The sequence below is a fragment of the Psammomys obesus genome, unplaced genomic scaffold (assembly GCF_907164565.1).
Source record: "Psammomys obesus unplaced genomic scaffold, mPsaObe1.curated_primary_1811, whole genome shotgun sequence".
Taxonomy (NCBI): domain Eukaryota; kingdom Metazoa; phylum Chordata; class Mammalia; order Rodentia; family Muridae; genus Psammomys; species Psammomys obesus.
Genome location: NW_026585587.1, coordinates 1966624 through 1986087, shown reverse-complemented (window position 1 = coordinate 1986087; position 19464 = coordinate 1966624). Strand labels below are relative to the sequence as shown.

Here is a 19464-nt window from a genome sequence, read left to right as displayed (position 1 = left end):
ATATATATATATATATATATATATATATATATATATATATATATATGTCTTTGTATAGTATAATATTTAGAAAGGAGAACAAGTAAGGATAGCATTAGGTGAAGAGCAAGGATAGAATGCAGGTACAGGACACGTGAATCATGAGAGAGGGTATAAAAATAGTTGCTTTCTAATTTTAACTCTGCCATGTTTTTTTTCTTTTTTGTCATTAAAAAGTACAGTAAACATGTAAAAATCCTGAGTTATGAATCTCCATAGCTTCAGAACAGCTCTTGTAACTGTATAGAAGTTCACTGAGATGCATCAAATTTTGGATTGGGTGTTTGTTCGAGTGGCTGCCTTGATCTAGATGCATGATAATTTTCATTTGTGAGTTCATTACAATAAATAATTTTTATATTTAAAAACTCCAAATATGGCCTCAGTTATAACCCTTATCTGCACAATCATTATATGATGGAAAGAAATTAATAGCAGAGATGCCAAGTGACACAGGGACTTTGTGATGTATCCCAAGGTGTCTGTGTGGATGTGTGTGCATGTGCTCATGTATACATATTTTAATACGTGCATGGAGGTATTTCTATATTTTTCTGTTGTCAGAACATCAAACTCTACCTGTGAGAATTAGGATTTTTTGTTGAAGCATTGAAGAATAAAACAGGGCTTTTTATGTGATAGGTAAAGACTCTACCTCTGAGCCATAATCCCGAGGCCTATACTTGGGAATTAATATCCCCATTCATATTTCCTGATTCCTAATTTGGCATCATTCTTCTAGCCTCCTTTTTAAAAAATTAATTCATTTTTTTCTTAATTACAGTTTATTCTCTTTGCATCCTAGCTGTAGTCCCTTTCCCTGTCCCCTCCCAATCCTACCCTCCCTCCCTCATCTCCCCCTTTAGCCTCCTTTTTAATGCTTAAAATGTTTGGCCAATGTGTACAAAAGGACTCTTCAGTGGTTGTGTGTTTCATTGTTGTTATTGCTTTGGTTTTTTTTTTTTGGTATGTTTTGTTTATGACCTAAAATGCTGTCCTATGAAATATAAAATTCTGTTCAAAAACTCAATGTGGAAACTTTCCAATACCAACATGCCCAAACCAAGACAGTATCTCCAAGAGACGGAGAAAAGACAGACAACAAAGATGAAGAGCTCTGGAGAGACAGGCATTGAACTGCTTGTGTCTTGCATTCTAGGACAGACACTGACTTTTGGTGGGGTGCTTCAGAAGAAGAAAACCATGAAAAAAGACTTTTGTGTCCAGTTTCCCACGTGTTTGTAGGATGCTTGTCTTCCATTCTGCCCTGCCTATAAAAATGGCCACAATAGACAACTCCTGCGGCTTTGCAGAAAGCAGCTGTGGAGAACGGGTTCTACTATCCCTGCCCATTTTGTTTAACACTGAGCATAGATGATTGGGAATTCTATTCCCTGAGTGGGAGGAAGAAGAGACTGCAGGTCCCCGTGGCCTTGGTGAAGCAGAGGACCATGGGCCTGTTGGCTGTGTTAGAACTGTAAGGATGTCAGCAGTGAGCTATGTGTGAGGAGACAATCAAAACAGGCAGCCATTGGAGCTCTGTGGCTTCTCCATGGTCGCCCCTCTTAATTTATGAGACTAGTGTTTTCTCTCTCTTCATTTAAGTGGAGTTTTGATTGAGTCTAGAAAAACTGTCACAGAGTTGGTAACGAAACCCAGGAAAGATTGTTGACATGCCTGAGCAAAATGGGAATGGTAGAAAGACCATATTCAGGCAGAAGGCTTGCAGATGACCGTGAGTCAGTTGGTGTGGATAACCCAGATGCCTCCCTTTAGTCTTTATTTCTCTCCTGTGTTTGAAGGGTGGGAGGAAGGGGTGTGTGCTAGCTAACATATACACACGGGAGTCTCTGGACTTCTGACCAAACACTTTGCAATACTTGATCTTTTCACTTATGCATTTTTATTTTTTGTGGTATTAAAATATTTTTTTCTTCAGCTTAGAAACCAGCCAGCTATTGGCTACAGTGTATTTGTATGAGTGCAGATCAGTATTGGAAAAAAAATGACAAGTCTTCTTTGAAAAAAATATCTAGAAGGAAAAAACTTAATGTCTTTCATGGAGGGAAAAATAATTCTCATAATCATTAATTAAATTTTGTTTCCACTAAAACAAGTCATTCAATGCCAGCACCTGCCCTGAGAGTCTGGTTTGCATGTTTCTACACTGAAATAAAGATAAATGCTTCCAGATAAACCGCTGAGTTGTAGTTTGAGCTATTGGTATAGAAAGACTTTTTGAATTGTGTTATATCCAAATGAAAAGGAGACCTAATTTAATTATTGCCAGACATAAGTTCAAGATTAGCCATCTAGTTTGAAGCTGTACTGAGTCTGTAGATTTAGCCTGGCCTCAGTATTTACTTCTACAATAATCCACAACTTAATAGACACCCACGTGGAGAATATGACACCTTATTTTCTGTCACGGTCCACCAGTGTCTACCCTAAAGACATATTTCTTCCTAAAGAAATAGTGAAGCCAACTATTTCTTTCCTAAACACAGGCGCAGCAAAGCTGTTTTCACCTGTAGAAGGTAGGAAGCTGCAGGCCTGAGTCACCAATGTGTGACATCCGAGATTTAGAATTGTGTCCCAAAAGTTTATAAATTGCTTCATTGCAGTGATCTTCAGAGTTACTTGTGAAAAACGTAGAGCAACTGTGTTAAAAGCCTCTGTCATTCTTACAGCCTTCACGTTTTGTTCATGTCTTCATTTAAGTATTCATATATCTATTTTTTAGACAAGGTCTGATTCTGTAGACTTGACTGTGTTGTAAACTGATGCTACCCCTGCCTCAGTCTCCTGAATGCGGGGATTACAGGCAGGTGTCGCTCCGCCCAGCTTACAGCATTTTAAAATCAGGGACAAAACTATCTGGGTGTTAAGGTTTTTAGTGATCAGGGATCAAAAGAGCTTCAAGATACTAGCTTTGCCAAGGATTACTGTTCTAATTCCCATAGCTGGATGAGATAATGAGCCACAGAAACAGACTGTCAACTCCAGGATATGGACCCTGATACAAGGGGAATATGTCCTGCTGCCCACAAAGCTGTGGGGCCTCTGCCCTGAGGATGGCCCCTGCCTCTACCTCTGCCGAGCACAGTAGCCACACTTCACACCATGGTTCCTGTCATGCTGTTCTGCTCCCCTTTCCCCCTTTGTAGCCTACGGACTGAGGCTTCATTCTGCTAGCTGCTGTGTTCTTACTGGCATTGCTCTCTCCACTGACATTTGAGCTTTCTGGCAATGGTGCTTTACAGAGCCTCTGGGATCTTCTGTGGAAACAACTTTACTTTCTCTGTCCTTATCCCCTTCTTAGGACCAATAACTTTAGAGGGACAAGGCTTAAGGTGGTTCCAAGAGACAAGAAATACCTCTTTCTCTTTCTCCTCTCTCTCTCCAATCTCCTTTCTCTATGTATACGTATAGACATACATTCAATATATACATGACAAACCAATGCAATCAAGAGGGAATATATACATACATATGTATATATGTATATGCACACATATGTATATATTTATAAGCACAAATATGTGTGTATATAGTCCCTCTTAATGGTACTGGTTTGTCTTTATACAGTGAGGGGATTATTAACCTGCCAAAGAAAGCATGCTGGCACCAATGCTGCCTCCCAGTGTCAAAATTCTACATAAAAGTGTTTGCCAAATCATGTCAGGGACATGATTCTAATATGTGTGAGAAACTTGCTACTTTCATGTGATTGGCAACAGCATTTCTTGGAAGTTCTTGAGAGAAAAAAAAAAAAAGTTCTTTTACACTATCTCTAGCAACTGTTCTACGTTTATCTTTTTACATTTTTTTTTTTTAAATTAAGGCTCCTCTACTACTTTTCATTTTTTATTCATGTTTGCATTGCTTTTATGAGGTCATCACTCTGTTGAGAGGGGGTAATGCAGAATGGAGGGGGAGGGAGTGATTTCCCGGAAGCTTTTTGGTCTGTCACCGTGGGTGCGACTGGGTAGTATAACTGTGTGGACGAACCCCTGCTCGTTTACTACTGTCCATCGCCTACCAGTGTCTCGAGCACCTGGAGGTCTTTCTTCCATTTCGTCGTGAGGTCTGAGGATGGATTTTTAATTCACAGCTCAGGGGCAAGACCTCCTCTTCTCTGGCCTATTATATGGGCCCTTTAGCTCTAGTAAGACAGTATCCCAGAACCTTGCAGTGATATTTGTGGGATGCAGTGAAATTATAAATATGGACAGGTACTCATCACAGCCTTCCTGACGAATGCATGCTATTTTTCTTTATCCATTCACTGGGTATGTAGATTTCTTCTACAGCTTGGCTGTTGTGAGTAAACATGAGATGAAGCTCCAGAAACATACATGATCATGATTTTTCAATATTCAGTTAAAAGAGAAATAGATCTTTAGAAATATCTTGGCATCTGATACCTCCATTATAAGTTAAGCATTTCTCCATTGTGCTATTCTCTTTAGAACAAGGTATAGTTTACAGCTGAGTTTCCCTTCCACAAAGACTTGCATACTGAAGTCTTGGTCAGCAGCTTCTGGCCTTGTTGGGAAGTAACGAGGTCTTTATGAGGAAGGGCGTGATGGAAGGAAGTTAAGTCACTGGAGTTGTGCCCCTGAAGGGAGAATGTTGTGACCCCAGCTTCTTTCTTGCTCCCTATTTCACTTCCTCACCACAGTGATGTGAAAAGTTGAACAATCTCCCCCACAATGGGTTTCTGCCATGGTGTGCTGTGCTGCCACAGGCCCCAAATCAACAGGGTCAAACACCCGTAGGTTGAAAAATGAGTCAAGAAAATCTTTTTTTTTTTTTTTTACTAAGTTGATATTCTCTGGTATTTTGCAATAGAGAAGGAAAGCTGAATAATAGAAACAGAGCAAAACATATTGATTCACTCAGTAGTTTTTTTTAAAGATGTCTTCAAAACATAAGGGTAACTTCATAGTAATGCTAATTTTATAATTTTGGAGTCATATTTTAGTATATTATATTGCAACAAATCTATAATTTGCAGAAATGTTTTGCAGTTAAGAATTATTTAAAAATGTTAAATTTCAGAACTCCAAATTGGGTAACTTAAGTATTTACTTAAGGGAAATAATAAATATTTTTAGAGTTAATAAAGAAAGGTAAAAAGTAAGCTTAAACTATGAATTTGTTTTAGGGATATCTTAGAATTTACTTTCAGGAGTTACAATATAAGAGGTGTTTTCTTTGAAGATAGCAATTTCTAAAGAACAACTTATAATCGTCCTGTGAGTGTTCCTGTGAAAAAATTCAAGGATTCTTCTGGCTTTGTGGAGAGATGATGACACCCGTGGACCTTAGAATTCTAAAACTTTCAATGGTGCGTGATTTAAGTTGAACGGAGCCATCATGAGATGGCTGTATCTATCTGTCCTTTTTAAGCTTAGAAAAACCCAAGAAGAAATCAATTGAAGTAGATAAAGTCCTTTGACCAGAGTCAAAGACCCACCTCCATTTCTTCTGGAAAGCACCTAAACATTCAGTTCCTTTGATCTTCTTTCCAAGTCAATGGCACTTCCTCACTCCTTCTTTTGGTGTATTTAAGCTTTGATTATATTACATCTGAAAATCATATAAAAATCACTTCCTATTGTTTTCTGAGAAAAGAAATGGCATCTATTTTATTACATGCAAACAAAGCACAGAAGGCACTAGAAAACAATCGTGCTTTAATCTTTTTTTTTTAAATTCTGATACATTCAGGATTGTAGTAGTTTCTGTCTCATTGGCGTGATAAAATGCCCTGACATAACACTACTTAAAGAAGAAAAATTTATTTTTAAAAGTAACCAGTGTGAGCCTTAATTAGGCAAGCACCCAAATAAGGAAGTATTAAATAATAAGGAAATCTATTATATCACATAAAACTTTGTTGGGTTGATAAGCCCAGCAGCTCCACAGCAAGGTTGGATTCTTTTCATCTTTCCGTTGTGTCTCAACCTCAAACTGTCCCAGGTGATAAAATGCTACCAGTAGAATCCTCATTGACAAAAAGATTTAAGGGCTGGTTTAGCATCTGACCCACCTGACTGTAGGTCCCTGGCCAGAGCTCCACACAACCATTCCTAAACCAGTTGTTGAAAATGATATGTGTGCTTATTTGCTGCTGGCTGGGGGAACTGATCAAAATATTAGCTACCCTCTCTTGGATAACATCCAATATTGACGGTGGCCATTAATATTGTAAGCCTAAAGGCAAGCTCAGAATTCGAAGGGACTGGTGGAGAATTATGTTTTGAATGCGTTTAGTTTGAAGTTATTGGGAGGCAATGAGAAACAGGTTTCCAGTAAAGAACTAGAAGGATGCACGAGATTCCAGAAAATGAGGACTTAGGGATGGTCAGCACAGGAGAGAGGAGACGAACAACTGAACTGCTCTGCTCTTTAGCATCGTGGCCTCCCTCTGGCTTTCAAGTCTCCCCATCTCTATGCACAATGTTATTAACCTTCATTTTAGATTGAATGAGCAAACATTAGAAAAAAAAATCTTTCATGTTCATTCTCTGTATCCAAGCATGCAGTATATTCTGTAGCTTAAAAAATGCAATACTGTTTTTTTTTTTTAATTTTTTTTCCTCTCTTGCCCTAGTCCTCAGCATTTCAAATCTCTCAATTCCAGTAAGAAATGTTTGGCCTCAAGACAAATATAAAAATGTTTGGCTTACTCCGTTTCTATTATTAACATTCATTATTAAGAATTTACAGTATCTGTGTCAATGAAAGAGGAAGGTACTTGGCCCTAAGGAAGACAGAGCAAACGTGGGAAAGCTAGAAGGGAGAAGAGAGAAAGGTTGAGAGAGTTACAGGTTTAGGGCTATGGCCTGTCGTTTGCTGCTCTCGTAGCCTGTGACTCCAGCTGCTTTGCTCTGTGCTCAGGGCTGTGTCCTCAGATTTCTCACAGTACCTGTGAAGGAGAAAATTTAGGAGGTGTAGGCATGATATATAGACTTTAGTATCTCTCAGAAAGAGAGTGGTTCTCTCTGTTCTCTTTTAATTCTGCCAGTGGAGCAAAGGGGAAAAAAAAAATCTCAATTCAGTTTTACCAAGCTTTTGAGTTGGAGGCCAGCCTGATCTGCAGTGTGAAACTGTGTTTGAAACAACACAGATAATAGCAATAAAAACAAACAAACAAACAAACAAAACAAACAAACAAACAAAAAACCAGCACAAAAATATGAAATGTTACCGTGGATACAGAGAAATGAAATTTTCTTTTGGTGAGTAATTTATAGATATTGTTGCCTAATAATTCGATACTGTACATCAAGAGTTAAGAGTGCTACTATCCTTTGACTCTGAAGTCTTTTCCCTTTGGTGGATTTCTTTTAAGGAAATTACTATTGTAGCATGAAACACTTGTTTGAGAATGTTCATCACAAATGCCCCTCTTTCACTCATTAACTAAATAGTCACATGTTAACACCATCAAAGGTCCTGATCTCCAAGGTCTTCTTCCACTGGTGATGATCAAGTCAGCGGCTGTGTTGGGCTTCAGTTCTGGTGAGGGACCAAGCAACACGCCATCCACAGATGATCTAGATCGACAAACCCTTAGCCAAGCTAACTAAAAGGCAGAGAGACACCACCCAAATCAACAAAATCAGAAATGAAAAGGGGGACATAACTACAGACACTGAGGAAATCCAAACAATCATTAGGACTTACTTCAAAAGTCTATATGCCACAAAATTTGAAAATCTAAATGAAATGGACAATTTTCTTGATCGATTTGACTCACCAAAGCTGAATCAGGACCAGGTAAATCAATTAAATAGTCCTATATCCCCCAAATAAATAGAAGCAGTCATCAAAAGTCTCCCATCCAAAAAAAGCCCAGGACCAGATGGCTTCAGCGCAGAATTCTACCAGACCTTCAAAGAAGAGCTAACTCCAATTCTCTTCAAACTATTCCACAAAATAGAAACAGAAGGAACATTACCAAACTCATTCTATGAAGCCACAATCACCTTGGTACCTAAACCTCACAAAGACTCAACAAAGAAAGAGAATTTCAGGCCAATCTCCCTTATGAACATTGATGCAAAAATACTTAACAAAATACTTGCAAACCGGATCCAAGAACACATCAAAGATATTATCCACTATGACCAAGTAGGCTTCATCCCAGGTATGCAGGGGTGGTTCAATATACGGAAATCCATCAATATGATCCACCATATTAACAAACTGAAAGAAAAAAACCACATGATAATCTCCCTAGATGCTGAAAAAGCATTTGACAAAATCCAACATCCATTCATGTTTAAAGTACTGGAGAGATCAGGGATACAAGGCACATATCTAAACATAGTAAAGGCGATATACAGCAAGCCTATAGCCAACATCAAACTGAATGGAGAGAAACTTAAAGCAATCCCACCGAAATCAGGGACAAGACAAGGCTGCCCACTGTCTCCATATCTCTTCAACATAGTGCTGGAAGTCCTTGCTAGAGCAATAAGACAGTCGAAGGAGATCAAGGGGATACAAATGGGAAAGGAAGAAGTCAAATTATCACTATTTGCAGATGATATGATAGTATATATGAGTGACCCCAAAAACTCTACCAGGGAACTCCTACAGCTGATAAACACCTTCAGCAAAGTGGCCGGATACAAAATTAACTCAAAAAAATCAGTAGCACTCCTGTATACAAAAGACAAAAGGGCTGAGAAAGAAATTAGAGAAACAACACCCTTCACAATAGCCACAAATGACATAATTTGAAAAATTCTAATTGTGATGAAGTAAAGAAACAAAGAGCAGCTGTAGAACAGGGATTATAGGTGAGAGCCATCAGGGAAATCCCCTCAAGATTGTATCCTTGGAGCAGCAGCAGACTTAATGGAAAGGAGAAAGAATTCAATATCCTCAAACACAGACTTTTGAATGAATGCTAGGACATCTAGGCAAGGGAATAGTATTTATAATATGGATACAAACTTTCTTTTCATTTTTACATAAACATATAGTCTGCCTTCTCTATATTTTGGGTTGTGATCCATGGATTCAACCATCTTTTATGACTCTGTAACCTTTGCTGCTCATTGCCTCGTGCCTTAGTCCAGTGGTTGTCGACCTTTCGAATGCCGTGACCCTGTAATACAGTTTCTCATGCTGTGTGACCCCCCAACCACAAAGTTATTTTTGTTGCTATTCACAACTGCGGTTGTGCTACTTTTATGAGGTGTAATGCAAATATCTGATATGCAAGATATCCGATCTGAAATTCTCAAAGGGGTCGCGACCCACAGGCTGAGAACCACTGCCCCAGACTGTACAGTAGAACAACGCTTTATGCAGCAGTCACATTTAGTAGGTACAAGTAACATAGAGATAAGTAATAAAGCGTAGATGTGAGGTTAGATGCGAATAGTACACTTCATATAAAGGATTTGCCATCCATGGACCTTGATGCTAAAGAAAGTCTAATAATGAATCATCTGTGAATACCCAGCATTGGCTGCATTTAGGTTTTAAAGAAGTGAGATGACTTAAGTTAAGTAATACTGTGATAGACACTAGGCATATGGATTCTATCTAATGCTGAAGATTTTATAGATGGAGATAGCAAAGATGCAGATACAGATAGCAAAGGCTTTCGTATACTTTTAACATAGTCCTTTCATTAGTAAATTCAACCTCTCAGTTCTTTGTACCTTTAAATCTATTTAAATTCCTTCACAGCAATTATCATTCTTTCTGTTAATTTATGTTTCTCTGTGGAACCTTCTTGTTACATGGTAAAGCCTAAGAAAGAAGTGATAAGCAGTTTTCCCTGAGTCATTTTCTCTGAGATGTTAATGACTAACTCATCCATGAAATAGCTTATCTTATCAAGAACTAGAGTTGAAAAAATAAAGGCTAAAAGGGCTTTTATTGTTCTAAAAATGATACTTATTAAATATTGAAGAACATGGGTGTAGTGGTTTATGCCTGTAAATTTAGTAATGGAGAGGCTGAGGCAGGGGGATTATCATGAGTTGGAGATCAGCTTGAACTGCGATATGAAACTGTGTCTCAAACAGCAACAACATCATCATCAAAGCAAACAAAAAACAACACAAAAATATAAAATATTGGTGAGCATGCCGAGAAATGAAATTTTTCTTTGGGGTGAGTAATATAACCATTGTTGTCTACACCATTTGACACTGTACATCAAGAGTTATTATTCTTCGACCCTGAAGTCTTTTTCCCTTTGGTGGATTTCTTTTAAGGAAATTACTATTGTAGCATGAAACACTTGTTTGAGAATGTTCATCACAAATGCCCCTCTTTCACTCATTAACTAAACAGTCACATGTTAACACCATCAAAGGTCCTGATCTCCAAGGTCTTCCACTGGTGATGATCAAGTCAGCGGCTGTGTTGGGCTTCAGTTCTGGTGAGGGACCAAGCAACTTGTCATCCACAAATGATCTAATTCTAATTGTGATGAAGTAAAGAAACAAAGAGCAGCTGTAGAACAGGGAATATAGGTGAGAGCCATCAGGGAAATCCCCTCAAGATTGTATCCTTGGAGCAGCAGCAGACTTAATGGAAAGGAGAAAGAATTCAATATTCTCAAACAGGGACTTTTGAATGAATGCTAATACATCTAGGCAAAGGAATACAAGTGTGAACAATTTAAATGGTAATAGCATACAATTTTGTAAATTAATTTTAAAAGTTTTTTTTAAAGAGAAAAGTCTAACACATTTTGCATATTTTTATAGTCTGTCTGAATGTAAGGCTACATTCAACAAGATAAAATAAAAGGAGGGGTACATCCCCGAATACTAACAGTGCTCATTTCCAAATAGTCAAATTAAAAATACACATATGTATGCTAAAAGCATCACAATTTTTAATGTATCGCCTCATAAAAGGAAGTTTAGAAAAATGTAACCAAATTGTTCTTTTAAGCTACACTCTTTCTTTTGCCACCCACAGAAAAGCCCCACAAGGGCAGGCACCCTCTCTCCTGAATTCTCCAATACCTTTCCAAGACCATGGTATGTGGGACTTTATAAATAATTATTGAGTGAATAAATATATACAGGTGCAAAAGAAAGCATTTATTAGATACTTGTTCATATGCCAAGAGTCAGATACTTAAAATATATGCTCTCCCAATTAGCTTCTGCAGCAACAGCTTGACAGGATGAAGCTTTTTCATGACCATAAAATAGGCTTATAGAAATTAGATGATGCATTTAAATAGATGAGGAGGGGAGCCATGACTTAAGCCCCAGCTTCATCCCTGCTTAGCCTGAGCCCCTGGCAAGTCTGTGGGGCATTTTCACAGTGTGTGTGTGTGTGTGTGTGTGTGTGTGTGTGTGTACATCACACATATTTTCAGATAATTTGGACCCAAGAGGTCATTTTCTCTTTTACTAGCAAGAATACAATATACCAATCACTTTCCTATTCTGTGATAAAATATTGACTCTAATCAGCTTTAGAGTAAGAAGGAGGTTTGGAGCTGGGGCTGTAGATTGGAGTGAACACTTGTTTAATGTGCCCCAGGCCTTTGGGTTTAATCTCCAGCCCTGCCTGGAATCAGAAGGGGAGATGTGTGGCCTGCAGCTCACAGCATGAGTGTGGCTTGGCCCTGTTGCTTTGCAACTGTGTGGTGGTACAGCGCTTCATGGCTATAATACGTGGGTAAGAGGCTGCTCACCTGGTGCATTCAGGAAGCAAAGAGAGAGAATGGAAGGGACCGTGTCCCCAGTGTCCCTTGCAATAGCACTCTCCCTGTTACTTCACATTTATTTTTTTATTTTAACCAAGCTGTGACTTCTAAAGCTTCTACTGCCACTCAGGGGCACAAGGCTGGAACCAAGCCCACAAGACATTAGCTGGGGGCTGGGGACATTTCAGGTCCAAGCTATAATATGACAGTCTGAATAAGGCCTAATTTGATGTAGGTGGATATTACAAAATTATTAGTAGTTTGTAAAATGTGGCAGCAAAAATATAGTTTTAAATTTGTCAGCTGTTTGCTAAGAGTATTTGATGGACGTGGAAGAGCTAGGCTAGAGGTGGGGGTGGCAAAACTTATATTTGGCACACAGAGAGTCCAGAGCCCAACACCCATGCCCTACTTCATTTTCTATTGCAGCGATAAAACATCAATCAAAACCAACTTTGGGAAGAAAGGGTTTGTTTGGTTGACCTGTCCTGGGTCGTAATCCATCACCTAGGGAAGTCAGAGCAGGAAGTCAATGGAGGAACCTGGAGTGAAGAACTGCAGCAAACTCCAGGGAGAAATGCTGCTTAGTGGTTTGCTCGCCATGGATCACTCAATCTGCTTTCATACACCACCCAGGGTCACCTGACAAGGGGATGGTACCTCCCGAGGTGGGCTGGGCCATCTCACATCAATCACCAATCCAAAAAAAAAAAAAAAATACCCCACAGACTTGCCTGCAGACCATTCTAATGGAGTCATTTTTCTCCATTTAGGGTCCCTCTACTCAGATAACTCTAATTAGCATCAAGTTGACAAGAAACCAATCAGCACAGCCCAGATCTGTAAAAAGAAAACCAAACCAACCAACCAACCAGCCAAACAAACAAACAAAAAAAACCCTCAAAAAGTAATAACAAAACAGGAGAAAGCAAGAAGGCCTGGCTGTCAGTTTCAGCTGAGTCGGGCGGCATCTCTGCTGTTACAGTTTGGGCTGCGTGTCTCAGAAGTCTGGGGACAATGACTTGTGAAGGAGGAGTCCACGTGCAGGCAGCTCATGAGCTTGTGTGGAGACTCTGTCTCTCTGGACCCCCTCAGCTATCACCCAGCTTCTGTAGTATGTGGATCCTTTTCTTCCAAGGTGCTTGGTCCATTTTTCTTTCAGCTGCGTAATGGAAGAAAGGCAGGAAGAAGACCTCTTCCCTGTTGGCTAGAGATGGCCTCACTGCAAACCCCACTCAGCTCATTGTCTAGAGCTCAGTCACACTCACACCTCACTCCAGGGAGGCTGGGGAGCTGTGTGCAGCTCTCTGAGAGTGCAGGGTTCTGAACACACTTGGGAATCTATGCCACAGATTCCTAAGGAGCACTAGCACCCTGTGATTCTATTACCTCTCAAAACACCTGCTCTGTGTGTATGCATGTGTGTGTATATGTGTGTGACTGTGTGTGTGTGTGTTGTGTATATGAAGACAAAAGAAGAAAATTAAAAACGACAATACTGGTAATTTTAAAGTTGCCCTTGTATTCAGTCACCCTGGTGAAACATTCTTTCAAAAGTCAGGTGAAATGCAAAGAACCTGAATCCACCCAGAAATGCCTTTGTAAAAACTGCCAGCAGGCACATAATCAAGCAATGTTTGATAAGGCTGCAGTGGAAGCTGTTAAGTCCTTACCTTATTTGACATTAATGAACAGAAACCTTCATTTTGAAAGAATTATTGAAAGGGGTGTCAGCCTGTGCCCACTGAAGTCAAAACTGGCATTTTCAAGAATAATTGTACAGAATAATATTTCCTTCAAAGCTGCCTTCTGTCCTGGGAGAGCAGAAAATTCAAGCAAGACAGGTCTTTTTCTCCTCCCCCTCCTGGCTTTATCTGCCTTCCAGTTTAAAAGACAATTAAACTTATTTTAGTTCGCTGACTTTTTTCTCCCTTCCAAAAAAAAAAAAAAAAAATTCTGGAAGGCATGTAGTTCAGTGTTCTGAGGTACTGTTTTGGTCTGAGAGGCATCCCTGGTTATACAGCAGACACACACACAAGAAAGAAAGGCTTTCTCTGTCAATGCTGGATGCAAAAATAAAAGGTAACATTTGAATGTAAGTGCTAGCAATAATTTCTTTACTTACATTTTACCACTTTGATGCTCAGATTTAATGGGGGTTGGGGAGGGTGTTATGGTTCCGTAATTTAATATAGACTGTGGCATGTTAGGACCTTATATTAATACTTTTTCTGTTGCTGGTTTGTTTGTTTGTATACCACGGTGAGTACTGATTATAAATAGCATATTCAGTACTTGGGTTTTTCTAACACGTAAATGAATGAGATAAATGTGGGTTCTCTGAGGCAGGGGGAGTCTGGTCCTGAAGAGGCTGCGCTGGACGGCTAGCCCACGCTCATAAGACATGCAAATCAAACTAATCAGATTTTTCCCTCTGAACCTTTTCTTTTCTCATTCACGGCCCCATTTTTCCCCCACATTTCTCCTTCACCCACTTTCTCATTCAGAGGTTTTCCTTGAACACGCACATGTCTGCAACAAGATTATGTTAAAGGCGTTCCAGAATAGAAACAACAGCTGAGCGATAGTGAATGATTATTTCACTTCTAATTTTAGAAGGGTTGCTACGTCTTTGCCTGCATTTCTCGCTGGGATTCTGTTGGTGTCTTGTCTCTGCTTAGTTGTTTATACTTCTGTATTGGTTTGAAACCTAATTCTTCTAGGACTTGCCCTCTTTTCTCTTCTTGAAACTGGGAAAAACTGAAAACAAAACAAAACAAACAAACAATGGATCTCATGCTGGAGGAATTGGTGTTAGTACAGCTCAGGACCCTCACTGGGCATGGAGGGCCAGGTGCTGGTGGACAGCCTGCTAGATGCAGTCAGGAGCTAAATGGTGGATGACTGCAGAGAGGCTTGGGAATTCAGTCGTAGAGAAGTTGGTCCTTTCTTCTAGAGGGACGGGTCTGGATACTTTGTCCAGTGTGGCTTTCAGTCTAGGCAGATGTGTCTGACCTGGCAGAATGATGTGTCTGTGTGTGTGTCTCTTAAAGTAGGTGGAGTAATAGCATTATCTCTGATAACACCTTTGGAATCTAGTTACTATGGTGTACAGGCTTCTGCTTTGACTAGGGGTCTTCAGGACTAACTGTGGCATAATTAGAGAGAGAAAAGTGACTCAGAACCAAATGAGAGTGTTGAAAAGAACCCATATATATGGCAAATGACGGACGGGGCACCCAGGGGGAGTTGCAGGGGCTGCTTCACCTTCAGACTGAATTTTTACTTTGGACTTGGTGGAACTGTTAGCAAGCTGTATCCTGGGAGGAACCCACATGTGCACAAATAAAAGGTTAAAAAAAAAATAAACCGAGGCAAGTAAGGGAAATTTGGATTATTCTTTTCAAAAGTTAAAAAAGAGACATTTATTGTCATGTTAGCAGATGCCCCTTGACTCACTGTGAGATTACTGCCCAATATACCCGTAGTAAGCTGAAAATCACACCAGTGAAAAATGCAAGTTAGTATATCTAATCTGCGCTCCCGAGCTTTGAAATGGCACATAAAGGCACTTCCCTCCTTCTGGGTGCCAGTGATGTGGGAACCGTGATTTGGTGGCCCTGCCCACCTTCACAATAGAGAATTGTAACACCTGTTGCTAATCTGGGGGAAACGAACCAAAATTTGGAATTTGAAGTGTGGCTTCTATGGAGTGCACATTGACAATGTTCAATTGCGCAGTTGCCAGCCTAGCCAGCAGAAGTTGGGAACAATCCATATTCTGATAGAGGAGGAAGGAGAATGGACAGTGGGGCAGGACCATGATGCCAGAGCCTCCTTCGAAATGATTAGTGGAGAGGTAATGCTCCTTCTCTGTTGTTGCAACTCTGTGGGTGAGAGTCAGCCCTGAGTTTCGGGCTGTCGGTGGTCATTTTAGAATGGGACAAACACTTTGTAGGGTTGGGGTGTTCCACCACAGAGAACTCCACATGCTTAGTAGGTCTCTCAGGAAAAGCCCGGGGCAGCCTATCTGGCTTCAGGATCTGCAGGGTGAGCACGGGAGCCCTGAGATGGGACAGCAGAGGTGATGGGAAACCTGTGTTCTCAGAGTCTGAGAGAAACTATCTCTGTAGGCTGTCAGCAGCAAGGGAGGGCTCTCCTCTGCAGACAGCACCTGTGTGTAGCTGGCAATTCATGTGGCTCTGTGGGGCATTCTGTTAGGAACTACCACACATCAAAGCGAGCCGAGTGTATGAGAGGAGTTCTGTGGGTCGAGGGGTAGAAATAGCATCTTGCATCAACAGCTCAAGTAAGAAACAGGAAGAGAAGTTAGGAAGGGAGCTTAACCTTAGGATCCAGAGGAAAAAACTCAAGTTGAAGACAAGTAGGATTATTAGAGGTGATGAAAGAGAAAAGTGTGGTTGTTGTTGTTGTTGTTTTGAGGGGTTTTTGTTTGTTTCTTTGTTTGTTTTTGGGGATGTCTGGTTTCTCTTCTAAGGGCCACAATCAAATGCAAAAGCTCATTGCTTTGTTACATTCTGGCAGAGCTCAACTATGACAAGAGAGCGCAGTCTGGAAGGCTAAGAAGGGAGCCAGCGTAGACATGGACTAAAATACACTGACTCGTGGCTCTCCTCCACCATAGCTCTGCATTTGGGGAGCTGGCTCCATGAGGAGGTGACTTGATTGGGGCCATAGAGAGGAACAGCCTTGTGCCATTTGAAGGGGCTTGGGTATAGATACTCTATAACTGACCTATTCTGGGGTTCTGATCCCCATGAGGCCCAGCCTGGTCAGGAGGCTTCTCTTATTGACTATCCTGAAGAGCCCTGGGCTAGCCTCTGAATTTTTAGGTAAAGGGGGGACCCTAACAGTAGTCACTTTGGGTTTAGACAGCCTTCCATGCTTTCCATCTTTTCTCATTTGTTCTGGGCCTGCTCATCTTTTCACACTGCCCAGCAGCACCGTCCCTGTGCCCCTTACGGCCCTCTTGCTCTGATTAATCTTCGTTGCCGAGGCTTAGCTGTAACATCAGACAGAAACTGAAGGACAGGGTACGCTAACCCCTGTCATCCTTGTGGAGTTTTCCAAGTTCAATGTTTTTAACTCTTCAAGTCTACAGCTTATTTTTTTTTTAATCATTCTAAAAATAAAGTAGTGTGTACAGGTAGTGGCTAGTGCATGAGGGCAGCAATGGGAAATGGCCATTGAGTAAGGCATTCTGAATACAGTTTGGAAAACCAAGGAATCCTAAGAGAGTGTATTAGTCGTCTTTCTGCTGCTATAACAAGCACCCAAGACAAGCAACTTTAAAAGAAAGGTCTCTTTTGGCACAGAGTTTTAGCAGTTTCGGCCTGTGCCCCATTGGCCATGTTGCTTTATTTCCGTGGCAGCACACAGTACTCAATCAGAGTGCGTGGCTAAGGAAGATTGCTTGCCACGTGGTAGCAGAGACGACAAAGGAGATTAATGGGAAAGGGACACAGTCCCAGTGTCACCATCAAGGTCACACCTTCAGTGACCTGATTTCTTCCTAATAGTCCCCACCTCCTAAAGCTTCCACTACAGGCCGTGGGCCAAGCCTTTGCTATACTACGGTACTGTTGAGAGCATTCACGACATACGCGGTAGCAGGTAGTAAATGCTAGATTGTTTCTGACAGCTTTTCCTAATGTGCCTAAGCTAGACGAGTGTACCCGGGATGGGCACAGATAACTGCTGTAACACTGCCCTGCTCTTAGACTTCCCAATACCCAGTAGAAATTGATGTTTTCCATTAAATCACCCAGCTTAAGGCAGCTTATAGAAGCCTGACCCAAGACATGCAGGCCGCTTTGCAAACTCATCGGATGTGTGGGGCGGCAATCCTCTGTAATTATGCACGGTGTAATGCTGCAGTCATAAAATGCTGTGCTCACTGTTCTGACACACTTTGGCACTGCTGACTAGGAAGAAGGGGCGAAGTGTTAGAGAGTGGGGCATGTCCATAGAAGTCTGGGCTGTCTAGATGGACAGTAGATGCTCTTGGGGAAGATTATTTGACACATTGAAAAGCAGTGTACTAAGAGGATGATAAGGAAAAGGACACATTGAGCCTGATATGTTGCTTACTTGGATAAAAGTGATGCTGACTGGAAGAGAGATGGATGGTGGGTTCCAGACCTATGATGAATAACTGGAGTTCCAGCTCAGGATCCTTAGATTCTGTCAATTTCGAGGCCGTGAGGCGAGTGAGAAGAGGCGTGAGCGAGCAGTTTTAAGAATATGCACAGAAGCAAACTCCCATGACTTCATGCAAAGTCTTCTGCATGCCAAGGGGTTGATTGGCCAAACTATGGCCCAAAGCCAGTGTTCAAAGCAAGGAGCAAAGGACGGTGATAAAGAACATAGGAAACCCCAGAGGCAGATTTAGGAGAAAGAAGGGGGCAGCATTCAACTGGGAAGGAAGAACAGAGGAAGCCAAGGGATGATGAAGCAGTGGAGCTAACTGAAAACTTCCCCATAGGACAAAGCTGACCTCGTGGAATGATTAAATTTATGACGTATTTAGAGATGACATAAATTCACTCATTTTAATGTTTCTATTGTTTTGTTAATTGGGTTTCAAAAATAATTGTTTTGTCTTGATTAATATGTATTAACTATGCATATTAATTGTGTCTCTGTGTACTATTTCCTCAAAGTGTACTCATGTTTGGATCAGATTCAATCCACTTTTATCCATACACCTTCCCACCCTCCCCAATTTCTCATTCTTTACATTTTGTCTTAAGGCTGGAATTCACTTTTTTTTTCTACTGGAACATATTTATACTGTAACAGTGTGGCAAGTTTTTGAGTTTTCTTAAGCAACAATATGTATATTCCTTAATGATTCTGTGTGGTCAAAAAATCTACAAGGATCATGTATCAATCAATCAATCAATCAATCAGTCAATTTCACCTATCTTCTTACCCATTCATGAGTGATATGGAAGAGAGGAGGGCACTTCACTTTTATCTTTTCCTCTAGAATTATAACTGAAAACCCAAGGAGGGAGTGATTTGAATCAGCAATGATGGCTGTGTATGGTGATGCACACCCTAAATTCTTGCACTCTGAAAGCTGAGGAAGGAGAAGGAAGAGTTTGAGAGCAACACCAGCTTTACATGGTGAGACCCAATCTCAGGAAAACAATGGTGGGTCTGGAGTGGCTAAGAGTGTTTGCTGCACCTCATAAGGACTGGAGTTCAGACACCGGAACCCACATAACCAGCTGAGTGTCTAGCCCAAGCCTTAACCTCAGCTCTGAAGTGGCAGAAACAAAGAGGATTGTTTGGTGCCTGTTCACACATGGGCACATACCCTTACACATGGAGACACAAACACATGAGGACAAATAAATGTTTGTGAAAAGCAAAGACAACAACAAAATGTCCTAAAAACTTCAAGACCCATAGGTTTGAAAGGACTGAAGGCAGTGCTAAATGTAAGCACAGTAAGAAATGAAAATGAGGTGATGAAAATGATGGGGGTACTGCCAAGAAGTTTTGGGCATGCAAGATTACCGATGGGAATTAGAAGTATAATTTAGGCCAGCTGAACCTGAAAAAATCTTTTAGTCAAGGTCAGGACCATAAATAAAAGGAAGAGACTACTATTCCCAAGAGTCCATGTAGTGAAACATACACACACACACACACACACACACACACACACACACACACACACACAC

The 19464-nt window shown here is 40.7% G+C and overlaps 1 protein-coding gene across 1 annotated transcript in view; it reads left to right on the top strand.

Annotated features, from left to right (window-relative positions):
- The window catches only part of Pld5 (phospholipase D family member 5), a 330905-nt gene that overhangs the window by 13108 nt on the left and 298333 nt on the right, over positions 1-19464 (top strand). The gene's annotated exons all lie outside the window — the stretch shown is intronic.